This window comes from Procambarus clarkii, chromosome 16 (genome assembly GCF_040958095.1).
Source record: "Procambarus clarkii isolate CNS0578487 chromosome 16, FALCON_Pclarkii_2.0, whole genome shotgun sequence".
In the NCBI taxonomy this organism is placed as follows: Eukaryota; Metazoa; Arthropoda; class Malacostraca; order Decapoda; family Cambaridae; genus Procambarus; species Procambarus clarkii.
The window spans coordinates 39,933,108-39,947,521 of record NC_091165.1 but is presented as its reverse complement, the minus strand read 5'-3'; the positions used below and the strand labels follow the sequence as shown (position 1 = coordinate 39,947,521).

The window sequence follows — 14,414 nt, the reverse complement described above, 5'->3', positions numbered from 1 at the left end:
CTCTCTCTCTCTCTCTCTCTCTCTCTCTCTCTCTCTCTCTCTATCTCTCTCTCTCTCTCTCTCAGATGGAGCCATGGTGACAGCACACACTAAGCTTCCAATCTCGGTTAATCAATGATTATAAGATTGTCCATTTGTTCAACGCGACTGTGGCGAGGAAATGTTCCAATCGCGGTTGTGTTGACGGTCGCGATTATTTGTACACGTTCACGACAGGTGTTCAATGTGAACACCTGTGAACTGTTCTGCGGAACAACGGCTAGGCGTGCTCTGGTGGGTGTTTTGAACTTTGCTCTCAAGTCTCTTTTGAACAGTAGTTCTGTTTGAACATTTGCCTCTGCTAGCGATTGAACTTTGTAGGTGTTTGAACATTATTGGTATTTAAATTTTTTTTACGAACAAATCCACAAGGGCCGTGACGAGGGTTCGAACCTACGTCCGATAGTATCCCAGACGCTGCCTTAATCGACTGAGCTACGACATGGTCAAAAGAATTGATTCTTTTAAAAGATTCTGATTTTTAAAATGAATCAATTCTTTTGACCATGTCGTAGCTCAGTCGATTAAGGCAGCGTCTGGGATCCTCTCGGACGTAGGTTCGAATCCTCGTTACGGCCCTTGTGGATTTGTTCAGTTGATGCATCACGCTACTGTGATTTTTTTTTACACTGGTGGAGTTTGATCATTGATGTTATCTAGAACACAATGTGTTGAACGTGTTGAACATTGATAAATTTCGTACAGTGAATGAGTTCGAACATTAGTGGTGATGTTCGCAAACTGTTGGTGTTCGAATTTTATAGGTGTATTGCTATTGGGGAAATATAGTGGAAATGGTTCGTGAAATTCCGAACTTTTTTGAACAATGGCATATTTTTATGAACGCTTTTTAATGTCCTATGGAGCAAGATGGATGGTGAACATTTTAATGATTATGCAACTAATGTGTTGAGAATGTTGAACACTGAACATTTATCTCACTGAGAAGTTCATGGAAGACATTTAAACTGTGAACAATTAATATGAACACTGTTGAAAATTACCCTTCCGAATATTATTGAACAATGCCGTTTCGAACATTTCTCAACATTACCTTTCTGAACATTGTTGAACATTACCCTTCGGAATACTGTTCTGTTTCGCCATTATGAACACTGGTGAACACTTCCCATTCGAACACTGTTGAAGTTTACCTTTCTTAAAAATGTTAAACACCACTCTCTTGAACAATGTTGAACATTTCATTAGCACTCTTGAACAATATTTAATACTGAAAAGATCCTATAAAATGATATATATATATATACATATTAATTTTAGAAAAAAAACATATTGAATAGTTTTGAACTGTGGTGATCATTTGTTATTACTTTTCGATAAATGTTGAACATCTGTGAGCATTAATAAACTTCAATTGGTCATAGTAATAACTATGTTGAACAAGGGGAAAAGTTGGATGAACAACGATAAATATTATTGAACTCTGTCACTAACGAAATCCCAGGATTCTTGAACATTTGATCGGCTGCTGATAAAGTGGACTTTATTCAATGTTCAATTATAATATAATATAGTGAGTACAATTTTATAATAGAATTACAAATAGTTTTATAAATAATTTAAAATATTTTATCTTATTTTCAGAAGGTTTAAATACATTTTTACTTCCCAGTGGAACAGGGGATGAACATTTTCCCAGTTGAACAAGGAAAAATAATTTGTTTGAACCGGCACTCAACTCAGGTAACCTCGTTCTATTCTCATTACAATTGATAGGTTGAAGTGGTCGATTCGTTCCTAAATAGTGAACATTTATTGAAATCTGTGAACGGACCTTGAAGATGGTCGCGTGTAGGTATACAGGGATGTGAACACAGACGTTGAACATAGTCATGTGTGTGTAAGGTTGTGAACACAGACGTTGAACATAGTCATGTGTGTGTAGGGATGTGAACACAGACGTTGAACATAGTCATGTGTGTAAGGTTGTGAAACCTAGATAATGGTACATTGGAATTCATTCTTTCTTCCAAAACAAGAAATACTTCAGGCGAGACTGAGAAGATTGGCTGAGAGCACTACAGGTGAGTGAATATTATTAAAAAAATGAATTATCCAATAAAATTAATAATACATCAAGACCTTCATATTTTTTTAAGGAAAAAAAATTACTCTAGAGGGCATTCTTGTCCTAGCTAAAATAAAATTATAAAATAATCATTCCTTACACAAGCAGGAAAATACCATTTGATTACACAAATCATGTCCTTAAAAAACTCATGAATGCTTTACTCTCTCGTACTTTGATGAGTTGTATCTCATCCTATGATGAATAACCAGCTCCTTGACCACTCCTGCCCAGTGAGGGGGGGTTATCTTGAGATCTTGAGGTTATCTTGAGATGATTTCGGGGCTTTTAGTGTCCCCGCGGCCCGGTCCTCGACCAGGCCTCCACCCCCAGGAAGCAGCCCGTGACAGCTGACTAACACCCAGGTACCTATTTACTGCTAGGTAACAGGGGCATAGGGTGAAAGAAGGGGGGGGGAATATTTTTCCTGATCATTTCCGTTTTGGGGTTAAAAAAAAAATATATATATAGTGACGACCATTGCTTGCCAAGGGAAAACAGACTAATGACAGCTCACCACCCCCATCCTGGAATGAGAAAAGTTATTGGTTCATATATTTCAGGCACTTGGGAACATTTCCACACAGCGTGGTAATTAAGGACTGAGGGAGCAGATGGCTGTTAGTACCCTTCTCTATACTGGGAAACAATAAAAAAAATGGCCCCATATTTCCCACAGCCATTTTCAAAAATTTCCATAAGCTCGAAATCCGAGAGTTTTTTTTTTTTTTTTTTACCTCAGTGTTTCCTATACTTCCTCTCACTCGCCTCTCACTCCTACCTTTCCCCCCCCCCCCTCTCCCTCTCTCTCTCCCCTCCCTATTTCTTGTGTTTGAACAATGTAATAATGTAATTGTTAAATTGCTATTTATTAATGTTAATAATTTTTTGGGGTCGTGCTCCTTTCTTCGTTGTTTAGTTATCTGTATTGGTTAAGTTAGGTTAAGTTATGTTAGGTTAGGTTAAGTTAGGTTAAGTTAGGTTAAGTTATGTTAGGTTAGGTTAGGTTAGGTTAAGTTAGGTTAAGTTATGTTAGGTTAGGTTAGGTTAGGTTAAGTTAGGTTAAGTTTTGTTAGGTTAGGATAGGTTAGGTTAGGTTAAGTTAGGTTAAGTTAGGTTATGTAAGGTTAGGTTAGGTTAAGTTAGGTTAGGTTAGGTTAAGTTAGGTTAGGTTAGGCTAAGTTATGTTAGGTTAGGATAGGTTAGGTTAAGTTAGGTTAAGTTATGTTAGGTTAGGTTAGGTTAGGTTAAGTTAGGTTAAGTTTTGTTAGGTTAGGATAGGTTAGGTTAGGTTAAGTTAGGTTAAGTTAGGTTATGTAAGGTTAGGTTTGGTTAAGTTAGGTTAGGCTTGGTTAGATTAGGTTAAGTTAGGTTAAGTTAGGTTAAGTTTTGTTAGGTTAGGTTAAGTTAGGTTAGGTTAGTACAAGGACTGGTGTTATGTGTTACTCTGGTGGTGGCATATCTACCTGAATGTTATAAACATTATAATTTATATGTTGGGTATATTTTGATGTATTAGATCTACGTATACACACACACACACGAGCACCTCTGGAAAACAAGAGAGTAAGGGGAGACATGATAACCACCTACAAAATTCTCAGTGGAATTGACAGGGTGGACAGAGACAAACTCTTTAGCGCGGGTGGAACACGAACAAGGGGACACAGGTGGAAACTTAGTACCCAGATGAGCCACAGAGACGTTAGAAAGAATTTTTCAGTGTCAGAGTTGTTAATAAATGGAATGCATAAGGCAGTGATGTGGTGGAGGCTGACTCCATACACAGTTTCAAGTGTAGATATGATAAGAGCCCAGGAGGCTCAGGAATCTGTACCCCAGTTGATTGACGGTTGAGAGGCGGGACCAAAGAGCCAAAGCTCAACCCCCGCAAGCACAAATAGGTGAGTCCAAATAGGTGAGTACTCTCTCACACACACACACACACATCTCCACACCCGGGACCAAAGAGCCAAAGCTCAACCCCCGCAAGCACAATTAGGTGAGTACACCCACACACACACACACAGGGGGGCCTCGTAGCCTGGTGGATAGCGCGCAGAACTCGTAATTCTGTGGCGCGGGTTCGATTCCCGCACGAGGCAGAAATAAATGGGCAAAGTTTCTTTCACCCTAAGTGCCCCTGTTACCTAGCAGTAAATAGGTACCTGGGAGTTAGTCAGCTGTCACGGGCTGCTTCCTGGGGGGTGTGTGTGTGTGGTGTGGGAAAAAAAAAAAAAAAAGTAGTTAGTAAACAGTTGATTGACAGTTGAGAGGCGGGCCGAAAGAGCAAAGCTCAACCCCCGCAAAACACAACTAGTAAACACACACACACACACACACACACACATACACACACACACACACACACACACACGACGGGATAAAGGATGGAGATGGTGGTATTGCTGAAGCTGGTGGCTTAGATGTCTGCAGATCGGTTGTCTGAGTCACAGTGGCCGAGTTCCGATGTGCTACGTTGAATGTAAACGATCTGTGTGACGTTCGGAAGCAAGTTCTTTTCATTATGGAGGTGAGGAAGCATCTGGTAGAGTTGGGTGTGACAAAGGCTATAGACCCGGATCGAATCTCACCTTGGATATTGAAGGAAGGAGCAGAAGTTCTGTGCCTGCCACTCTCCATAGTGTATAACAAATCACTGCTAACAGGTGAATTGCCAAAAATTTGAAAGACGACTATTTTTTTAGGAAGCGTCATGACCTGCAAATGGAAGCGACTTCTGGGGTCCTCAGCATCTCCAGGTCGAGCCTTTAGGAAATAGAGTGGTAGACGGTTGGAACAAGTTAAGTGAGAAGGTGATGGAGGCCAAGACCGTCAGTAGTTTCAAAGCGTTATATGACAAAGAGTGCTGGGAAGACGGAACACCACGAGCGTAGCTCTCATCCTGTAACTACACTTAGGTAATTACACTTAGGTAATTGCACACACACACACACACACACACACACACACACACACACACACACACACACACACACACACACACACACACACACACACACACACACACACACAAAGTATCACCGTTGATACTAAAAGAGGCAGCGCAGGCCCTCAGCGTGCCTCTGGCAATGATCTTTAATGAGTCACTTAGGTCGGGAGAGTTGCCCAGTTGCTGGAAGGAGGCAAATGTCGTGCCGATTTTCAAGAAAGGTGATAGGGAGGAGGCACTTAACTACAGACCCGTATCACTGACAAGCATCCCCTGTAAAATACTTGAAAAAATAATTAGGCTAAGACTTGTTGAGCACCTGGAGAGCATTGGGTTTGTAAACAAGCACCAACATGGGCTCTGGACAGGGAAATCATGCCTAACAAACCTTTTAGAATTCTATGACAAAGTAACAAGGATAAGGCAGGACAGAGAAGGCTGGGCAGACTGCATATTTCTTGACTGCCAAAAGGCCTTTGATACGGTACCGCACATGAGACTGCTATACAAACTTGAGAGGCAGGCAGGAGTAAGCGGAAAGGCCCTAGTATGGGTGAAGAACTACCTAACAGGAAGGAGCCAGAGGGTAATGGTAAGGGGCGAGAAGTCGGACTGGCGAACAGTAACAAGTGGAGTACCTCAAGGATCGGTGCTGGGACCAATCCTCTTTCTAATTTACGTAAATTATATGTTTACAGGAGTGGAATCATACATGTCAATGTTTGCGGATGACGCAAAATTAATGAGAAGAGTTGTGACAGATGAGGATTGTGGGATCCTCCAAGAGGACTTAAACAGGTTGCAGAGATGGTCAGGGAAATGGCTACTGGAGTTCAACACCAGTAAATGTAAAGCTATGGAAATGGGATCAGGTGATAGACGACCAAAGGGACAGTACACAATGAAGGGGAACTGCCTACCTGTAACGATTGGAGAAAGAGACCTGGGAGTGGATGTGACACCTAATCTATCTCCCAAGGCACATATAAATAGGATAACGACAGCAGCGTACTCTACACTGGCGAAAATTAGAACTTCATTCAGAAACCTAAGTAAGGAGGCTTTTAGGGCGCTTTACACTGCCTACGTGAGACCAGTCTTAGAGTATGCCGCGCCATCATGGAGCCCCCACCTGAAGAAACACATAAGGAAACTGGAGAAGGTTCTGAAGTTTGCGACGAGGCTTGTCCCAGAGTTACGAGGGATGGGATATGAAGAACGTCTGAGGGAACTGAACCTTACGACACTAGAGAAAAGAAGGGAGAGAGGAGATATGATAGGAACATATAAAATACTCAGGGGAATTGACAAAGTGGAAATAGATGAAATGTTCACACATAATAGTAACAGAACGAGGGAACATGGGGGGAAACTGGAAACTCAGATGAGTCACAGAGATGTTAGGAAGTTTTCTTTTAGCGTGAGAGTAGTGGGAAAATGGAATGCACTTGGGGAACAGGTTGTGGAAGCAAACTCTATTCATACTTTTAAAATTAGGTATGATAGGGAAATGGGACAGGAGTCATTGCTGTAAACAACCGATGGCTGGAAAGGCGGGATCCAAGAGCCAATGCTCGATCCTGCAAGGACAAATAGGTGAGTACAAATAGGTGAGTACACACACACAAGCACTCAAACACACACACACACACACACACACACACACACACACACACACACACACACACACACACACACACACACACACACACACACACACACACACACACACACACACACACACATACACACACACACACACACACACACACACACACACACACACACACACACACACACACACACACACACACACACACACACACAGGAATATGAATATGATAGAAACAGGAATATTCAGGAATAAATATGACAGGAATATGATAGAAACAATATGGCCACCATTAACATAATAGAAAGAGCAGCTTCTGTTGCTAGCAGGAATGAATCTGGACTACTAGTTATGGGAGACTTCAACCATGGGAAGATAGAATGGAAGAACAGAGACCCGCATGGAGGACCAGAAACATGGAGAGCTAAGTTGCTGGACGTGGCAACAAGAAACTTTCTAAGCCAGCACATCAAGGATCCAACAAGAATGAGAGGAGAGGATGAACCAGCAATGCTTGATCTGATATTTACCCTAAATGAGTGGGATATAAGGGAAGTCAAGATGGAAGCACCCTTGGGAATGAGTGATCACAGTGTATTGAACTTTGAGTACCTGGTAGAGCTAGGAATTATCCCCCCCAAAAAGAACTAGGAAACAAAAGGCTGGCATACCGAAAGGGAAATTATGAGGAGATGAGAAGCTTCCTAAGGGAAATACCTTGGGACACAGACCTCAGAGCTAAGTCTGTACAGGGTATGATGGACTATGTCATCCAAAAGTGTCAGGAGGCAGTAAACAGGTTCATCCCGGCCCAAAAGGAAAAATCCGAGAAGCAACAGAAGAATCCATGGTATAATAGGGCATGTATGGAAGCGAAGAAACTGAACAAAAGGGCGTGGAGGAACTTCCGGAATAACAGATCACCAGAAAGCAGAGAGAGATACCAGAGAACCAGGAATGAGTACGTCAGGGTGAGAAGAGAAGCAGAGAAAAGTTATGAAAATGATATAGAGAACAAAGCCAAGACCGAACCAAAGCTACTCCACAGTCACATCAGAAGGAAAACAACAGTGAAAGAACAGGTAGTGAAACTTAGAACAGGCGAGGACAAGTATACAGAGAATGACAAAGAGGTGTGTGATGAACTCAACAAGAGGTTCCAAGAGGTCTTCACAACAGAACAAGGTGAGGTCACTGTGCTAGGAGAAAGGGAAGTAAACCAGGCGGCCTTGGAAGGGTTTGAAATTATAAGAGAGGAGGTCAAGAGACACATGCTGGACCTGGATATTAGAAAGGCTGTTGGTCCATACGGGATCTCGCCATGGGTACTGAAAGAGTGTGCAGAGGCACTTTGCTTGCCACTCTCCATAGTGTACAGTAGGTCACTGGAGACGGGAGACCTACCAGAAATATGGATGACGGCGAATGTGGTCCCAATATACAAAAAGGGCGACAGACAAGAGGCACTGAACTACAGGCCAGTGTCCTTGACTTGTATACCATGCAAGGTGATGGAGAAGATCGTGAGAAAAAACCTGGTAGCACATCTGGAGACAAGGGACTTCGTGACAAATCGCCAACATGGGTTCAGGGAGGGTAAATCTTGCCTGACAGGCTTAATAGAATTCTATGACCAGGTAACACAGATTAATCAAGAAAGAGAGGGCTGGGCGGACTGCATTTTCTTGGATTGTCGGAAAGCCTTTGACACAGTACCGCATAAGAGGCTGGTACATAAGCTGGAGAGACAGGCAGGTGTAGCTGGTAAGGTGCTCCAGTGGATAAGGGAGTACCTAAGCAATAGGAAGCAGAGAGTTACGGTGAGGGGTGAGACCTCCGATTGGCGTGAAGTCACCAGTGGAGTCCCACAGGGCTCTGTACTCGGTCCTATCTTGTTTCTGATATATGTAAATGATCTCCCGGAGGGTATAGATTCATTTCTCTCAATGTTTGCGGACGATGCCAAAATTATGAGAAGGAATAAGTCAGAAGAGGACTGTTTGAGGCTTCAAGAAGACCTAGACAAACTGCAGGAATGGTCGAACAAATGGTTGTTAGAGTTTAACCCAACCAAATGTAATATAATGAAGATAGGTGCAGGGAGCAGGAGGCCAAAAACAAGGTATCATCTGGGAGAGGAAATTCTTCAGGAGTCAGAGAAAGAAAAAGACTTGGGAGTTGATATCACGCCAGACCTGTCTCCTGCAGCACATATCAAGAGGATAACATCAGCGGCATATGCCAGGCTGGCCAACATACGAACGGCATTCAGAAATTTGTGTAAAGAATCATTCAGAACTTTGTATGCCACATATGTCAGGCCAATCCTGGAGTATGCAGCCCCAGCATGGAGTCCATATCTAGTCAAGGATAAGACTAAACTGGAAAAGGTTCAAAGATTTGCCACCAGACTAGTACCCGAGCTGAGAGGTATGAGCTACGAGGAGAGACTACGGGAATTAAACCTCACCTCGCTGGAAGACAGAAGAGTTAGGGGGGACATGATCACCACATTCAAGATTCTCAAGGGAATCGACAGGGTTGATAAAGACAGGCTATTTAACACAAGGAGCACACGCACTAGGGGACACAGGTGGAAACAGAGTGCCCAAATGAGCCACAGAGATATTAGAAAGAACTTTTTTAGTGTCAGAGTGGTTGACAAATGGAATGCATTAGGAAGTGATGTGGTGGAGGCTGACTCCATACACAGTTTCAAGTGTAGATATGACAGAGCCCGATAGGCTCATGAATCTGTACACCTGTTGATTGACGGTTGAGAGGCGGGACCAAAGAGCCAGAGCTCAACCCCCGCAAACACAACTAGGTGAGTACACACACACACACACACACACACACACACACACACACACACACACACACACACACACAACTACTCCCCAACACCTCTATGCAACACAGCAAAACATTAACTTTGGTGAAAGAGAGCCATCAATCATTGCCTTGACCCTGAGAGCCGCCAGCGGCCCTCACACACACACTAACTACCATTCCTCCTAGTTAAGGGACAGTAATTGTCAGGAAAGAGAGCCTTAGCCACTATTACCTACCCACATGATAAGGATAGGAGGACGCCGAGGTGGGATAGAACGTACAAAAGGAATGCTGACTCGGAATTTAGACCGTCGGGGATCGAACGTGGACCTGCAATCCTTAGTTAAGGATTGGAGGAATACAATTCTTTAACGAGGAGATGACCGGAATTAGAGCGAGGGGAATTATCAGGGGAAAGCGCCAAGCCATTAGGACTATATAGCACAAGGAAGGGGTCAGGATAAGGATTTGGGATGGGACGAGTGGTAAGGAATGGTGCCCAACCACTTGTGGACGGTCGGGGATGGAACGCCGACCTGCATGAGGCGAGACCGTCGCTCTACCGTCCACCCCAAGTGGTTTCGAGACTCCCCCGCGGCGAGCGTGAATACTGAATGAGCAGTTAATGCTGCAGTGGTCCTCGCAAACAAAGACCCAAGCTCGTTAATCCAGCCGCCAAACCCTCAGCTGTTTGTAAATGAAAAGCGGTTTAGACACGACTCACAACTGCTGACGTCCGAACACTTCCGGAACAAGTGCTTCACTGACGACTTGTGTTCGAACCACAACGCTGTAAATGCTTCACCCACGTGCTACAAATACAAATAATCGCCAACAGAACCTATATAAACACCTAACCTAACCTATACCAAACTATACATACAATTTTTATGTATAAGAATATTAATTTAATATGAGAACAAACCAGTTTTAAATACCCTTAAGTTAAAGTTGATGAATGCGTCTGGGAAGGACGGCCGCTGCTTTAACCAGCCTAGTGTGAGGAGGGGATGAATGCTGAAGTATGCATGACGGGACATAGATCAACAATTGTAGCGGTGAAAGCATTCTCGAGTTAGCATGGGTCTTGTGGTGCGATAAATATCTCTCTACCTGTGTTTACCTGTTTCCCGTCCTGTCTACCTGAGTCTTTAACTGTCTCTCTTCGAGACCAGACGCCTAGGGACAGTCTCAACTAATTTCTAACAGTAATAGCAGCCAGGGACACTCCCAACATGACAGGTTGGCATAAATGAAGCGAGCGAAGCTTGGCATGGTGCCTAAGCGACCATAGTCACGAAGGGAGAGAGAGAGAGAGAGAGGGAGAGAGAGAGAGAGAGAGAGAGAGAGAGAGAGAGAGAGAGAGAGAGAGAGAGAGAGAGAGAGAGAGAGAGAGAGAGAGAGAGAGAGAGAGAGAGAGAGAGAGAGAGAGAGAGAGAGAGAGAGAGAGAGAGAGAGAGAGAGAGAAAGAAAGAAAAGATTTCAAAATAGACAGAGCTAACAACATTTTTCCCTCTCTAAAAGTACCCAAAAGTTAATAGACCATTAAACAATAGACCTTCCCACCAACACAAGAGACCAAACAGGGAACAAAACTTGGTGAAGCTGAACACAAGACAAACGAAAACACCCGAACAATAAAAGTGTCTAGACGGACCAACAAGCCAGAACGAACGCTGTGTTTCGTTCCTTTCGCTCGTCTTCAATAACAAAAATATATATAAAACTTTTGCACCTCAATTCTTGAATCAGATTTTCGCTCACTGTTTGACGAGCAAATATCGCCCCAAAAACGCGGTTTCAGACCTTCCAGCTTCAAGAGGGCGACAGGTCAACATTTATGCGAAGGAATCGATCAATATCCACTGGATGATTTATTTCATCAGCTTAGGGTCAACATTCACCCAAGAGTCATTCACTAGTTGACTTGTGCGGACCTCACAGCTTGCATGATGGTCAATACTGTTCCATATATTGTTTCTTTCTAAGTACACAACCCGCATCAATATTGCTGGCCACGAGGGCCTTAACACAGGACACAGATCACGACACCCACAGGGCCTAGATCGGACACTGGCGGTACAGGTTCGAACAGGTTCGAATCCTCTCCTTAAAACATCGATCTTTTCAGATTACATTTCAGGGCTTCCTTTGAGGAATACTGCTTCTAGCTCAAAGCCCTCTGGAACGCCATACCTCTCTCTCTTTCTCTCTCTCTCTCTCTCTCTCTCTCTCTCTCTCTCTCTCTCTCTCTCTCTCTCTCTCTCTCTCTCTCTCTCTCTCTCTCTCTCTCTCTCTCTCTCTCTCTCTCTCTCTCTCTCTCGCTCTCTCTCTCTCTCATTCATCTCCCCTGCTCCTGAGGTGCTCAGCTTCGCCGTGGTTCTTCAAGACTTCTCATGTAGCGAATCACTGAGGAGTTCTGCTACAGGTTTTCCCTTCAGTAATCGCTGTGAGGACTTAAGAAAGAACGAATGCCTTAAGTTTCTTGGGTGTTTTGTGGATTTTTCCAGGCTTCGTGTGGGGATTTCTGCCGGGGGATTTACTCATAGGGATTTGTGTCGGTTAGTACTAGTTTATTGCGGGATTTTTGTGCTTGGTTACTTTGGTATGTTGTTGGATGAGTACAAACTAAGGTGTGTATTCACCTAGTTGTATTTACCTAGTTGTGTTTGCGGGGGTTGAGCTCTGGCTCTTTGGTCCCGCCTCTCAACTGTCAATCAACTGGTGTACAGATTCCTGAGCCTACTGGGCTCTATCATATCTACACTTGAAACTGTGTATGGAGTCAGCCTCCACCACATTGTGTGTGTGTGTGTGTGTGTGTGTGTGTGTGTGTGTGTGTGAGGGGGGGGGGAGGCACAATTAAATTTTAAATTTTGCCCCGAGGGGCGAGTTTATTGGGCAGCGCCACTCATCTTGTGAGTGAACATACCGCCATAGCAGAATGTACAACACTCCCCAATAGGAAGAAAACCCGCTGGGTTGTTCATCCTGTCACTTGTACCCAGACACAGCTGGGACTTGCTTAACTGTCTCAAGTGAACAGCTCCTCAAACAAGAAGATTAACATTTATCAACCCTTAAAAGCTTACGTTATCTTGCGGGTGCAAAATGGGGAAATCTTTTAAGAACAGTATCAATATTTGACAAATAGTGTTTTCCTAACTCAAACAATGTGGGGTTTATTATTCTACAGTTATTCCTAATGTCTCTCAGGTGTTCACATTCACGTAGATAGTGGTCAAGGCGGTGTCCATCACTCTCACCACAGATTCTGCAACTTCGCTGATCAACTGTTGTTTCCATTCCAAATCTCCATGGATATTTGTATCCAAGACGGATTCTCGCTATTACAGATTCTCTCACTCGTCGTCCTCCTCTTCGGCCATACTGATTGGGATTGCCAGCTGCAACCATGTTGTACCATCGTACAGATTCACTGGTTTGTGCCTCTATCCTCCTTTCCTCAGTTACCTTGTCACGGTGATGTTGCCTGATAATACCTCTAATTTGTAGTTGAGTCTTGGGTATGAAGAAGAGGCACAATTTTCTCCCGGATGTTACATATCTTCTTCGTGTCGTCAAGTTCGTACAAAGAAAGGTATATATATATATATATATATATATTTATATATATATATATATATATATATATATATATATATATATATATATATATATATATATATATATATATATATGTCGTACCTAGTAGCCAGAACGCACTTGTCAGCCTACTATGCAAGGCCCGATTTGCCTAATAAGCAGAGTTTTCATGAATTAATTGTTTTTCGACTACCTAACCTACCTAACCTAACCTAACCTAACTTTTTCGGCTACCTAACCTAACCTAACCTATAAAGATAGGTTAGGTTAGGTTAGGTAGGATTGGTTAGGTTCGGTCATATATCTACGTTAATTTTAACTCCAATAACAAAAATTGACCTCATCCATAATGAAATGGGTAGCTTTATCATTTCATAAGAAAAAAATTAGAGAAAATATATTACTTCTGGAAAACTTGGCTTATTATGCAAATCGGGCCTTGCATATTAGGCTGACAAGTGCGTTCTGGCTATTAGGTACGATATATATATATATATATATATATATATATATATATATATATATATATATATATATATATATATATATATATTTATATATATATATATATATATATATATATATATATATATATATATATATATATATATATATAAAGTGGTTGAGCTGCACTACACATTACTGGAACACAAGGACACTCAACACATACGAAAGAACATTACACATAACCTTAACTTTTCATAACACAGCGAACTCTCACCAAATATTTCATCAGTAAACACAGTCACCTGGAGCTCCAGTACACACAACTCATGGCCTCAACAGCGTGCAGAATTGTTCACTGCAATGATTCCTGCAACTCTAGCAAATGGAATGTTCAATAGCGATTTAAAAGTCCTTTTGAACACAATTGCTCGGATATTCGAATTACCTTAGGTACTCATTTGTTTTTTCTTATCGGTCAGGCTCTGTTTAACTAGCTACCAGTTTGGTCTGCCTGGTTCTGCTGGGCTTTTGCTGTTAGCTTGAAATTAGTGGATGATTTTATCGTGCCAAGGCTTGGTGTAATGTTCACTTTGTGAAAGATAGTTGAATTTATCATATATGTCCGTTTTCTATGTTTCCCTTACTCTATGGAACCTGTCCTCATAGAGAAGCCATAACCGTGAGATTCCACACCCCCCCTGAAACCAGCTGAATAGTTGTCTAGATATTTGTGATGGTCTGAAAGCATATTAAGGTTCCAGTAATTGTCTACATGTAAACTGGCTAGTGATCCTATGTCCTAATCAGAGTGTATTCTCAAGTTATAACTCTAT

At 42.5% G+C, this 14,414-nt stretch overlaps 1 protein-coding gene across 1 annotated transcript in view; it reads left to right on the top strand.

The window, feature by feature from the left end:
- Positions 1-1,650: 1,650 nt before the first annotated feature.
- The window catches only part of LOC138365215 (uncharacterized), a 503,803-nt gene continuing 491,039 nt past the window's right edge, over positions 1,651-14,414 (top strand). Inside the window, exon 1 of the mRNA XM_069325466.1 lies at positions 1,651-2,084. The gene's annotated coding sequence lies outside the window, so the exon portion shown is untranslated. The remainder of the gene's footprint in view (positions 2,085-14,414) is intronic.